The sequence below is a fragment of the Bos indicus x Bos taurus genome, chromosome 6 (assembly GCF_003369695.1).
Source record: "Bos indicus x Bos taurus breed Angus x Brahman F1 hybrid chromosome 6, Bos_hybrid_MaternalHap_v2.0, whole genome shotgun sequence".
Taxonomy (NCBI): Eukaryota; Metazoa; Chordata; class Mammalia; order Artiodactyla; family Bovidae; genus Bos; species Bos indicus x Bos taurus.
In genome coordinates, this window is record NC_040081.1 from 83,740,649 (window position 1) to 83,754,513 (window position 13,865).

Here is a 13,865-nt window from a genome sequence, read left to right on the forward strand (position 1 = left end):
ATTGCTGGGAGAAATATCAATAACCTCAGATATGCAGATGACACCATCCTTATGGCAGAAAGTGAAGAGGAACTAAAAAGCCTCTTGATGAAGGTGAAAGAGGAGAGTGAAAAAGTTGGCTTAAAACTCAGCATTCAGAAAACAAAAATCATGGCATCTGGTCCCATCACTTCATGGGAAATAGATGGGGAAACAGTGGAAACAGTGTCAGACTTTATTTTTTTGGGCTCCAAAATCACTGCAGATGGGGACTGCAGCCATGAAATTAAAAGATGCTTACTCCTTGGAAGAAAAGTTATGACCAACCTAGATAGCATATTGAAAAGCAGAGACACGACTTTGCCAACAAAGGTCTCTCTAGTCAAGGGTACGGTTTTTCCAGTGGTCATATATGGATGTGAGAGTTGGACTGTAAAGAAAGCTAAGCACCAAAGAATTGATGCTTTTGAACTGTGGTGTTGGAGAAGACTCTTGAGAGTCCCTTGGACTGCAAGGAGATCCAACCAGTCCATCCTGAAGGAGATCAGCCCTGGGATTTCTTTGGAGGGAATGATGCTGAAGCTGAAACTCCAGTACTTTGGCCACCTCATGCGAAGAGTTGACTCATTGGAAAAGACTCAGATGCTGGGAGGGATTGGGGGCAGGAGGAGAAGGGGACGACAGAGGATGAGATGGCTGGATGGCATCACTGACTCGATGGACGTGAGTCTGAGTAAACTCCGGGAGTTGGTGATGGACAGGGAGGTCTGGTGTGCTGTGATTCATGGGGTTGCAAAGAGTCGGACATGACTAAGCGACTGAACTAACTGACCGCAGCAAGAAGACAGTTGTCTTGGATTTATGTCAAGATTGGGGTTTCCCAGGTTGTGATAGTGGTAAAGAATCTGTCTGCTAATGCAGGAGATGTAAGAGAGGTGGGTTTGATTCCTGGGTCAGAAAGATACCCTAGAGCAGGAAATGGCAACCCACGCCAGTACTCTTGCCTGGAAAACTCCATGGACAGAGGAGCCTGGTGGGCTACAGTCCATAGGGCCATAAAGAGTTGGACACGACTGAGTGACTGAGCACTTTTCAAGGTCACATTGACATTAAGGGAGGTATTAAGATCAGGATCTGAGAATCCATGCTAGTGCTCCTAGCTTCTATTTCTAGGGGCACTGGATGGATTGCTGTGGTGGCCAGTCTTAGCATGTGGTACAAAGTAGTACCTGTGCTTGAGAAAGAACTATTCCTTCTTTCTCCAATAGTCTTTTTAAAAATCTCTTTATCTATCTATAGTTTTAAAGTTTACAAAGTGATTTCAAATCTATTGTTTTATCTTTCATGTTTAACTATTGTAAAAATTTTCAGATACAGAAATTTAGAAAAAAATATTATACTAGAACATCCCTATATTCATCACATCATTTTATCAGTTGTTAACATTTTGCTATAATGGCTTTACTCATTTTTTTCTTCTGTATTTTAATGTAAAATAGGAAATCATAATTTTTTACCAAATCCATTGTCAGGTTTCCTTTTTTGTCCCTATTATATTTAGAAATGTTTTGTACAAATCAAGGACCTCATAGTAGCATGGTTGTTATGTCTTTTAAGTCTTTTTTAATATTTGAGTATTGATCAGTTTTTAATTTTTAATGACATTGACTTGTTGAAGAGATCAAGCCAATTTTCCTTTAGAATGACCAGCTTCTGAACTTGTATGAATGTTTTCATGTGATCTCTGATCTCATTTAATTTGTCATTTCTTGTGAATTTAAATTTAGATCTAAAATACTTGATTAGATTTAAATTCATTTGGCAAAATATTTCAAAAGTGATACTGTGTATTTTATATTGCATCACCTCTGGATTAGAGGAAATTACCACAGTTTAGGAGGAAAAAAGTAAACCTTTGCTATTCCTCTAGATATGCTCAAGAATAGTGCTAATCACATTGTATTAACTTTATTTTCATATATATTAACCTATACTTACCTGTGAACTCCTAATGTATTGGGCTTCCCTGGTGGCTTGGATGGTAAAGAATCTGCCTGCCTGGGATCGAAAAGTCTACAAGCATTAAATGCTGGAAAGGGTGTGGAGAAAAGGGAACCCTCTTACACTGTTGGTGGGAATGCAAACTAGTATAGCCACTATGGAGAACAGTGTGGAGATTCCTTAAAAAACTGGAAATAGAACTGCCTTATGATCCAGCAATCCCACTGCTGGGCATACACACTAAGGAAACCAGAAGGGAAAGAGACACGTGCACCCCAGTGTTCATCTCAGCACTGTTTATAATAGCCAGTACATGGAAGCAACCTAGATGTCCATCAGCAGATGAATGGATAAGAAAGCTGTGGTACATATACACAATGGAGTATTACTCAGCCATTAAAAAGAATACATTTGAATCAGTTCTAATGAGGTGGATGAAACTGGAGCCTATTATACAGAGTGAAGTAAGCCAGAAAGAAAAACACCACTACAGTATACTAATGCATATATATGGAATTTAGAAAGATGCTAACAATAACCCTGTATACGAGACAGCAAAAGAGACACAGATGTATAGAACAGTCTTTTGGACTCTGTGGGAGAGGGAGAGGGTGGGATGATTTGGGAGAATGGCATTGAAACATGTATAATATCACATATGAAATGAGTCACCAGTCCAGGTTCGATGCACAATACTGGATGCTTGGGGCTGGTGCACTGGGACGACCCAGAGGGATGGTAGGGGGAGGGAGGAGAGAGGAGGGTTCAGGATGGGAAACACGTGTATACCTGTGGCAGATTCATGTTGATATACGGCAAAACCAATACAATATTGTAAAGTTAAAAAATAAAATAAAATATATTAAAAAAAAAAAAGAAAAGAATTTGCCTGCAATGCAGGAAACCCAGGTTTGATCCCTGGGTGGGGAAGATCTCCTGGAGAAGGGAATGACTATCCACTCCAATATTCTTGCCTGGGGAATTCCATGGACAGAGGAGTCTGGTGGGCTACAGTCAGTGGGGTTGCAGAGTCAGATACACTTTCTGTGTGTTAGTTGCAGAGTAGCTAACACTTTCCTCAATGAGTTAAACTAGTCTTATTCATTTTTTTTATTATTAAGATCTAATAACATATCTAGTACAAAGTGAAAATTTTATAAATCCATGAGAATCAGGCAGGTATTACATCAGCCTTACATATGAATTAAGTGAGGCTGAGAGAGAGGATATGGTATTTGTTAGAGTCAAGAGTCTTGAAAGGACATGTAACTCATTTTCTAGTGTTCCTTCTCTGCCATTTGCCATTGTAGTCAATTTATCCCTTTCATTAGAATTTATCTTTTGTGTGTGTGTGTATTGATAACCTAAATTCTTTGGGGGCAGAAGCTATTTTTCATGTTTTACAAAATTTAGTGCATTGATTTACTCTAAGTAGTAGATGTTGTTTAATCACTAAGCCATATCCAACTCTTTGCAACCCCATGGACTGTGTCCAGCCAGCTCCTCTGTCCTTGGGATTTTCCAGGCAAGAATACTGGAGTGGGTTGCCATTTCCTTCTTCAGGGGATCTTCCCAACCTAGTGATCAAACTTGAGTCTCCAGCATTGCAAGCAGACTCTTTACCATTGAGCCACCAAGGAAGGCCACTCTAATAGACTTTTAAACAAATATTAATTGATTTACAGGAAGTCTTTTAAAATATTTTCATATATAAATGCCAGCTTTATACAAACTATTTGGATCTAAATAGTTAAGGTGATAGTTTGGGCATAAAAATTACATTTAGCCAATAAACCTAGTAGAATTTGAGAGACCTGAATTCTGTTGGTTATGGAAAATACTGACAATGCACATTTGACTGATTAAAAAGAATCTAGACAATTCTCTGTGGAAAGCTCTTTCCACAAGAGCTAAGATGCCAGAACATAAAAGCAACAGATAGAAGCTTCATGAGATATTAAATTACTTAGCCTCTTAATTGACTTAAAATCTAAATTCAGAAATGAAGGATAAAATCTAAATTCAGAAATGAAGGATGAACTTATAGACTATTTAGTACAATGCAGCACATTTTCCAGTTAAGGAAGCTGAGGCCTACAGATGATTAAGTGACTTCTTCAGTATAGAAGAACTAGCAATCATCTCAAACTCATGTCTTCTAACTTCAGGGACACTATTTTCTTCTCAGTGCCAGAGTAACAACCCCCCCCCCCCCACCATGCTGATTACATTTAATGCTTAACTAGATTATTATTATATATGTAATCATATCAGACTTCCCCAGTGGATCAGATGGTAAAGAATCTGCCTGCAATGCAGGAGACCCAGGTTTGATCCCCGAATGGGGAAGATCCCCTGGAGAAGGTCACAAAGAGTCAGTTCATTCTTCATTTATGATCATATATGATCATTTATTTTCCTAGAGAATCTTATCAGTGTATCTTCATTCAAGACTAAAAATAGGCCAAAGAGAAAGGCTAGATCTCAAGGAGATTCACAAACTTTCAAGTTTATCTTCCCATCATGACATAGTTCCTCTGAGTAGTACAAATGGAGAAAGTAGACACAGCAAGATCGCATCCCTGCCATCAAGAGTTATGCAGACTCACACTATTACAGACTATGAGACAGTAGGCAGGAAAATGTTCAACACTCATTGACATGCTTCTTCAAGTGCCCTGGCAGTCACGTCCACAAATCCCGTACAAGGAGCTATGAACACTGAGGGGCAAATGGTAGCCAACAGACAGGGGTGATACATTATCATCTAGAGCATGTCTCCTTTTTCAGAAAACCTTTGGGCTATGTATTAGGTGCACAATGCCAAACTGCAAAAGTTGCAGGATTCATAGGTTAAAGCCATAGCTACTTAATCCTATATGAATAAACTTCAACTCAATATCGACTTTGATGAATATGAACAAGAAATGCATGAAAGCAAATATACATCATCAACCACCCATTATGAAGAGGTTCTGCTAGTGGTTTGCATGATATCATTTCAGATTTGAAAAGAAATATATTTCATAAAGCCTTTTGGAATCTAGCCTGTTTGTAAGTAGAGATGCTTAAGCATGTTTTTTTACCTGCACCCATTAAACAAACACTGGTGTATTAATTTTCTGTTGCTGTAACAATTACCGTAAAGTTAGCAACTTAAAACAACAGTCACTTATTCACTCACAGTTCAGTACATGGCATGGCTGAGTTCTCTGCTCAGGATCTCATGAAGGTGAAATCAAGCTGTTGTTTGGTACTGCAGTCTCATCTAACATTTGTGACCCTCCTCCAAGCTCACTTAGGTTTTAGGCAGAGCTCAGTTCCTTGACACTGAACCAGGATTCCTATTCCCTTGCTGACTGTATAGTCAGAGGCCTCTCTTGGCTCCTAGAGGTTACCCACGTTTTTGTCATGTAGCCCGCTCCATCTTCAAAGCCAGCTATGGGGAATCTTCCTCCCATCAAATCTCTTACATTCTGAATCTTTCTCTAGGTAGAGTCTTGTTCTTTTCAAAGGTGTCATCTGATTAGGTTAGGTTTACTAATTGTCATCTCTCCATTTAAAAGTCAACTGATTGGGAATTCCCTGGTGGTCCAGTGGTTAAGAATTCACCTTGCAATGCAAGGAATGTGGGTGCAATCCCTGGCTGGAAGACTAAGATCCCACATACCACAAAGCAACTAGGACTGTGTGTCTCAACTACTGAACTGGTGTGCTCTGGAGCACACATGCGACAACCAGAGAGTCCATCCACTGCAAAGGAAAAATCCTGAATGATGCTATGAAAATCCTGCATGCCACAACCACCTAAGACCAGATGCAGTCAAATAAATATTACCAAAAAAAAAGTGATTTAAGATCTTCCTTATATCTACAAAATCCTCTCACAACAGCACCTAGGTTAGTGTTTAAATGTGAAAGAATGCATACACAGACATATGGGAATCTTGGAGGATCTTAGAATTTTTTTTGCAATGGAAAATGTAACTTTCATAAAAAGGGGCAGAAATCTGTAGCCTTAGTGAGATATAAAATATTCTGTAATTTTTGTGGAGTTGGGAGAAGACTATTAAAAGGGAATTCTATTTTAATGATACAATTATAAGACTATTTTATTCAAGTAACAACTTGGGAGAATACAAAGTGAACTCTAATAAAGTAGGAAAAGAGCTGAAAGTAATCCCTAGTCATGACCTAATTAGCACGTTGCATTCCTTTAAAGAAAGCACAAGTACAGAAGACATTTATTTAGACTAATGTAACCTATAATCTGTGTGAAATCCAGTTTATCCATTACCTTCATTAAGTTTGATTATTCATTGTTTAAAAGAGTTTATTTATGGTATGATTTTTCCAAAGATGTTATCAATAAAAACATGGTGATAATATGAATAATTTTGTAACTTTGCTTTCTGCAAATCTGAAGACTGAAGGATATACACCTTGAAGAATATACAAAGCAGAGTGAATTGTTAATGATCAGAGTTGGGATGTTCATTTTCTCAGTAACCAAACTCTAAGCTGATGACTTTTAAATATGTGAGTTCAAAGTTGACTTGAGTTAGCAAAAGACATCATGGATCCCCTCCTCCATTAAGATCCTCCTCAAGGAAATGGCAACCCACTCCAGTATTCTTGCCCGGAAAATCCCATGGATGGTGGAACCTGGTAGGCTACAGTCCATGGGGTCGCAAAGAGTCGGACACAACTGAGCAACTTCACTTTCACTTTTCCCTTCCTAAAAAGACCTCCCCTGAAGGCAGTCACTTTGGTTTACTCCATAGTCAACTACATGCCCTTTGTCATTTTATCTACAAGCTCTAAATCTTTACTTTTTAGCATTAGTTTTCTGCTTTCTTGTAGTTGCATGTTATCATTATAAAAGTCTAGATACATGTGATCATTATACAAGTGCCAATTTACAGGCAGGTAATATTCCCATGGACAGAGGGGCCTGGTGGGCTGCTGTCCATAGGGTCGCACAGAGTCGGACACGACTGAAGCGACTTAGCATGCATGCATGCATTGGAGAAGGAAATGGCAACCCACCCCAGTGTTCTTGCCTGGAGAATCCCATGGACAGAAGAGCCTGGTGGGCTGCTGTCTATGGAGTCGCACAGAGTCGGGCATGACTGAATCGACTTAGCAGCAGCAGCAGCAGCAGCAATATTCCCATAAATCTTCATAGAGACAATTTTCTGAGGTTTAAGATACACTAAATGATTTGAAAAGGTTTATTATTGCTAACCTTTTGATTATTGGTTAGCTTCCCAGGCCAAACTATAGTCTACTTAACTCATAACATAATTGTCAAAGGTGCTAAATACATTGAATTCCTGGGAGCCAATTAGTATAGAAAACTTTGCTCTTCTTTTCCTAGCCTGGCACCCATCCCTGGAGGAACATTCTTATAAACCAAAGTGCCAAACTCTCCTTCCATCAATAAAAATCACCATTCCCTTTGAGCAGCTGAACTCAGTCATTTGTTACAGAAAAGCAACCCTTCATGGTGACCGAATAGGCCCTGATATGTGAGTATCTGTCTGGTACTCTGTGACTATTTTAGAATGACACTTAGTACTAAAGGTGATAAGATCAAGCACTACTATTTGGCAACTGCTGTCTTCATAGAAAGTGTTGATTTTATCCTCCAAATGCTCTTGTTAGTAGAATTATTTATCTTCATTTTATAGGTGAACGGTTTGCTCAACTCATGCAGCCAGTTGCAGAGATAGTACCTACCTCTGGCCCAACTTTTTGGGGAGGAGTCTGACAAGAATGTTTGGAGGATAAAATCAACACTTTCTATGAAGTGTTGTGAAGTTTTTATAAAGTGAAGGCAGAGGGTGTTTTACTGGTCAGAGGAACGACCCATCTCCTTTGTGGTCAAGCCTTGAATTTGTTTTTGCTTGCACATCTTCTTCCTTTCTACTGACTTTAAATGCTTGTGAACTCTCAGAGTATAGTGGGTATAGAACTCTCAAACTATACTATAGTATAGTATTGGTTTTTCTTTCTCTAGACAGTAGCAGAGGTCATCTAGAGGGGAGGAAGAGGAATGAAAGAAGGCTGTAAAAGCAGGTATGTATGAGGAGAATTAATAATCACATTTGGGCTTATCTGGGCTCAGATGCTGAAGAATCTGTCTGTAATGCTTGAGACCTGGATTTGATCCCTGAGTCAGAAAGATCCTCTGGAGAAATGAATGGCTGCACACTCCAGTATTCTTGCCTAACAAATCCCATGGACAGAGGAGCCTGGCAGGCTACAGTCCATGAGGTTGCAAAAGAGTCAGACATGACTTAGAGACTAAACAACAACAACAGATGTATTTACACCAATGTGCTATTCCACGCCTCCAGTACTCTTGCCTGGAAAATCGCATGAACGGAGGAGCCTGGGAGGCTGCAGTCCACGGGGTTGCTAAGAGTTGGACATGACTGAGCGACTTCACTTTCACTTTTCACTTTCCTGCATTGAAGAAGGAAATGGCAACCCACTCCAGTGTTCTTGCCTGGAGAATCCCAGGGACGGAGGAGCCTGGTGAGCTGCCGTCTCTGGAGTCGCACAGAGTTGGACACGACTGAAGTGACTTAGCAGCAGCAGCAGCAGCAGCTACTCCATGCAATGCTTCATTGTCAGAAGGTTAACAACAAAAGAAGAAACAAAGAAAACTTCTAATATTCCTTCTGTATTTAATTTTCAGCTATGAATGAAGTGAGGGTTGTGACAAAGAAGGAGGGGCAAAATTGAATAAAACATCACTGTGATTTCAGACCAAAGAAGATTGTCTATAGAAAATAATGAAGAGATTCAAGCTGAACTGAATTCAGGTGACTCAGAAAAAGAAAATAGAACACCAGAAGAGACAAGACCCTACTTCTTCACCTATTTGGGGAAATACCTTCCCCTGGGTCCAAAAAAAAAAAAATGATCGCACTGACCAAAAAGGAACAAAACTGAACATTTGAGTCTGGAAGAAGAAAATGTGAACTAAAGGGGGTTAAGAACACCTTTCCTGGAATCGCTATGGATGTAATCATCCTCTTGGAGGGATCCTCCCACCCCTGCCTCTTCCTGGCATAGATAGTTACTCACTGCTTATCATATCTTCCTGCTGGGCTGGATTTGCTCTGAATCCTGGCAGCTCTGTCTTTCCTCTACCATCTACCCAGCCCTAATGAGTCCCTTCTAGATTTCCCTGTCCTGTTTCAGTAAGGGGGATTTCTCTAGCGTTAATCTGAGAAATGACTGGGATTTTTTTTTTTTTTTTTTAAATGACTGGCATTTAATTCTCTCAACCTTCATATATAAGCAAAACAGGGAGTTTTATTGTGGTAGTTTAGCACAAAGTCTAAATAAATGGCGTTGAATTTAGATTTCAGATTAGAGGTAGAACAGAGTCACATGTTTTCATTAACGCAACATGATTGAACCCACATGTACTGGCTCCACATTGTTCAAATCCCAACTCTTCTACTCATTAGCCTGTGATGTAGGGCTAGTCACTTTTTCCTCTATAAAATAGAGATAATAATACTGCTTGATCAAAGAATTGTTGTGATAATTAAATGAGCTAATATAATGTAGTGCATATGCAGCACCTAGCAAGCACTATGAATTTGCTAAAATCTAACAAGACAGTAAAATTTAATTGACAATTTATACAAATTTAGTGATCAGTAAGTAACATGGAAATTTTAGCCTGTTATTTTGACTTTAACTCTGAAGATACAGTTTTTGAGTATATTAGAGAAAGTGAAGTGAAGTCACTCAGTTGTGTCCGACTCTTTGTAACCCCCATGGACTGTAGCCCACCAGGCTCCTCAGTCCATGGAATTTTCCAGGCAAGAGTACTGGAGTGGGTTGCTATTTCCTTCTCCAGGGGATCTTCCCAACTCAGGGATCAAACCTGGGTCTCCCGCACTGAGGACAGGCGCTTTACCCTCTGAGCCACTAAGGAAGCCCAATATTAGAAAAAGAACTTGGCAAATTAACAAGCTGATTAAAATGAGTGTTCAAAATTAAATTAAAGTGTAAAACATGAATGCTTGCAAAGACTTTTCCAGGACTTTTTCTCTAAATGAGGATAATGACAAGGAGAAATCTAAGTTTTGCATTTATGAAGTGGTAGGAAGAGAGAAAGTCGCTCAGTCATGTCCAATCTTTGGGGTCCCATGGACTATACAGTCCATGGAATTTTCCAGGCCAGAATACTGGAGTGGGTAGCCTTTCCCTTTTCAGGGCATCTTCCCAATCCAGGGATCTAACATAGATCTCCTACACTGCATGCGGATTCTTTACCAGCTGAGCTACAAGGGAAGCCCAAGAATACTGGAGTGGGTAGCCTACCCTTCTCCAGCAGATCTTCCCAAACCAGGAACTGAACCGGGGTCTCCTTCATTTCAGGTGGATTCTTTATCAACTGAGCTGTGAGGGAAGCCCAGGAAGAGAGAGATGCCAGTTGTCTGGGTAAAGGACAGAAATCTCAGATGAAGAAGTCATTTGATATTTTATCTTTTATAAGAGAAATAATTGAGATTTTAAGTGACTGCATCACCCAACTAATAAATTTATAGGAAAGAGTAGGGGTAAGGATATCGCTAAAAGCAAATGCAAGTGGATATTCATTGCAAAGTTGGAACACTAAGGACTATCTCTGAAAGGTCAAGAAGAAGGTCACAAAACCCCCAGAAAAAAGTCCAAGATTTAACAGACAGAAACAGCGATGATATGAATCAAGTATGCTTTGACACAGTTTCCACATTGAGTTTCTTGTTAGTAGAGAAGTAAGGATGGTCAGCACGACTCTACAGCGTATTGTAGAATTTGTGTAGGTGAGACATAGGGCGTCATAGTAATTATTAAGCATTTGCTTTGCCTCAATCTTTAAGCCTGACTGGCCAACTCCTGCAATTCCTCCAAATCCTGGATTAATGTTCCTTGAGTTTATCTTAAAGAAACCATAAAAATTCAGTGTTTCTCACTGTTCCCTTTGTCATGGAGGTTCTAAATAATAGCACAGATTCCCCATATTACTCTTATAATTTACTTCCCTTAAGCTGAAAACATTCCTCTAAACACGTATGCATTAAAAAAGAGGATTTTTGGTGTTTATAATCATGAAACTTGATATTTTTAAAAGAATACTTTGGAAAATGTGAAATAGGAAAGGTTGGAACTACTGCTTTACAATATCATGATTTCTATAGGCATGGAATATACATTTTCAAATTCAAAGAATTTTAATAAGCAAAACACTAATGCTAGACATTTGCATTTGTTTATTCATTAATTTGTTCAACAAATATTTGTGGAGTGCCAATTTTGTGTGAAGCATTGTAGACCCCATCTAAGGATCTCAGAGACCCTCTGACAGCTACTATTTGCTCACTAAAGAACTGATCTAAATGTGTATTTTATTAGTGAGGAAGGAAACCCAGTGAAATTCACTGGGCTTAGCGGCTGATCTTGTGTCAAGCTCTCATCTTTGAAATTCACCAGGTGGAATCCTTGCCACCTAGAGAGGCTGCAAGAGTCCAGGAAGACCAGACTTAAGGATTTGTGGGTTGCAGTGCTCTGATTCTGGTATCATAGCCCTTAACATCTGTTTTCCTCAGATTCCTCATTTTAAAATGGTAGTTGATTTCTGTTCTGCTGATTTTACAAGGTTGTCCTGACTATTATGAAATATAGTCACATACATATAAATGAAATAATATATGTAAAAATGTTTTGGAAATGGCATACATATAAGCAATGGTGAAATATTATTGTCATCATGGATGTTTAAAACCACTATTTTAATTTTATCAAAGGTTATGCCAGTAAGCAAACCTTACTATGAATAAAAACCTTGAAATCATTTAGTTTTCTTTTATCTTTAATATTTAATAGGAAAAATTTTAGAGAGTAAACATATTTTCCCCAAACTTAATTCATCTTCTTTCTCTCATCAAGAAGTCCTAACATTTCCAGATAAAGGTAAGTGTCTTGGCAGCTTTTGACCTCCCAATCTGCATTAGTTCCCAGTGTCTGACTATAAGGTGCAAGAAAAAGCAGGTGAAGGTAAAGTGTTACAGAAGATAAGTTTAATCAGATTGCTGAAAGGAGGCTTTTCTTAAATCAGATTAACACCTTCTTCCATCCCCTCCAAAATCAGAAGCAATCAGGACACAACTTAATATACTTTTTCATTAACTTCTTCTAAAATCCCAACTATTGAATTTGGCAACATGAAATAAAGCTAATAATGATTTTAATACAAAAATATTCATTTTAACTATAAAGAATAATTAATCCAGCTGCTATAATAATTTCTGAAATCTTACAACATCCAGTGCAGAGTGAATCCTCTGAGGACACCTCAAGGCAGTCCTCCGGATACACCTAGAATCTAGCCATTGACAGAGAGTAGACAAACAAGCCATTACTAAACAAAACTGAACTTACCGATACATTATCTGTAGGAGGAAGAATATGATCTCAAGGTGTGCACCCACTCAATCTGACCTTCTAATCAACTATATGACATCTCTAGATATATTAGAGGTCTAAGGCTGGAAGAAATAAGGAAACGAATTACAAGCACTTGAAATGAAACTAGTTTGACAAGTCTGAACAGAGAAGCCTCAACCCATAGAACAGCTTGAAGAAAAGAGCCCAGAGAGAGCACAGTCCCAACAAGAAAGCAATATTTCTTTCTTTCTTTTTTTTTTGATATTGACTAATTTTATTAAGGGAGAAGAAACTGGTTACAGGGATTTGCATGAGAAATACCTTAGGAATGCACTAGGATTAAGAGTTTAAAGAAGATTATTGGTAAGTATACAAATATCTTAAAGAAACCTTCACATAAAAAGCTCTCAATAAAAACAATCAGCTATTCTTAAAGCCTAGATTTATAATATGACTCAGGAAATGCTGTTAAATTTTTGTTGAACAAAAAATTGCCTCCTTCCGTATGCTGGGGCTTCCCTGATAGCTCAGTTGGTAAAGAATCCACCTGCACTGTAGGAGACCATGGTTTGATTCCTGGGTCAGAAAGATCCACTGGAGAAGGGATAGGCTACCCACTTCAGAATTCTCAGGCTTCCCTTGTGGCTCAGTTGGTAAAGAATTGGCCTGCAATGTGGGAGACTTGGATTCAGTCCCTGGGTTGGGAAGATCTCCTGCAGAAAGGAAAGGCTACCCACTCCAGTATTCTGGCCTGGAGAATTCCATGGACTGTATAGTCCTTGGGGTTGCAAAGAGTTGGGCACGACTGAGTGACTTTCACTTCACTTCACTTTCATATGCTGCCAACTTCTCTCTCACTTATAACCTTAGATAAATCCAACTTTTTATGATTCTACACCTGTAACTTATGCAGATATACAAACCTGTAGAAAAACACACAAACTGATAGATCCAATTTTAAATTTCTGTCATCCTAAAGTGGCTCCTAGTGCTGCAGGTAGTCAATTTATAGTTCACAGCCTTTCCTTTTCTCACACTCCTGAACAGCAATTTTTCACCTCTCTTCTTTACTCAAATCCCTTCACTTCTCACTATTAGCTGATGACTTTGCTTCCTACATGATTATGTTAGGTTGCAGAAGCTGCTGTCACAAATTACAACAAACACAAAAATTTAATCTCTCACAGTTCAGGAGACAGAAGTCTGAAATTAAGGTGTCATCAGAGCTGCACTCCCTCCAAAGGTTAAGGGAGCCCTTCCTTGCCTCCTCTAGTCCTGGTGGCTCCAGGAATTCCTTGGCTTGTATCTAAAAATCTCCAATCTCTGTTTTAGTCTTGACATGGATTTCTTTGTTCTCTTTGTGCTCCCTCCTTTCCTGTCTCTCTTTTTTAATGTGATAAAATATACAGATCACAAAATTTACCATT

At 38.9% G+C, this 13,865-nt stretch overlaps 1 protein-coding gene across 1 annotated transcript in view; it reads right to left on the reverse strand.

Annotated features, from left to right (window-relative positions):
* The window catches only part of LOC113894634 (transmembrane protease serine 11A-like), a 69,553-nt gene that overhangs the window by 49,617 nt on the left and 6,071 nt on the right, over positions 1-13,865 (reverse strand). The window lies entirely within an intron of this gene.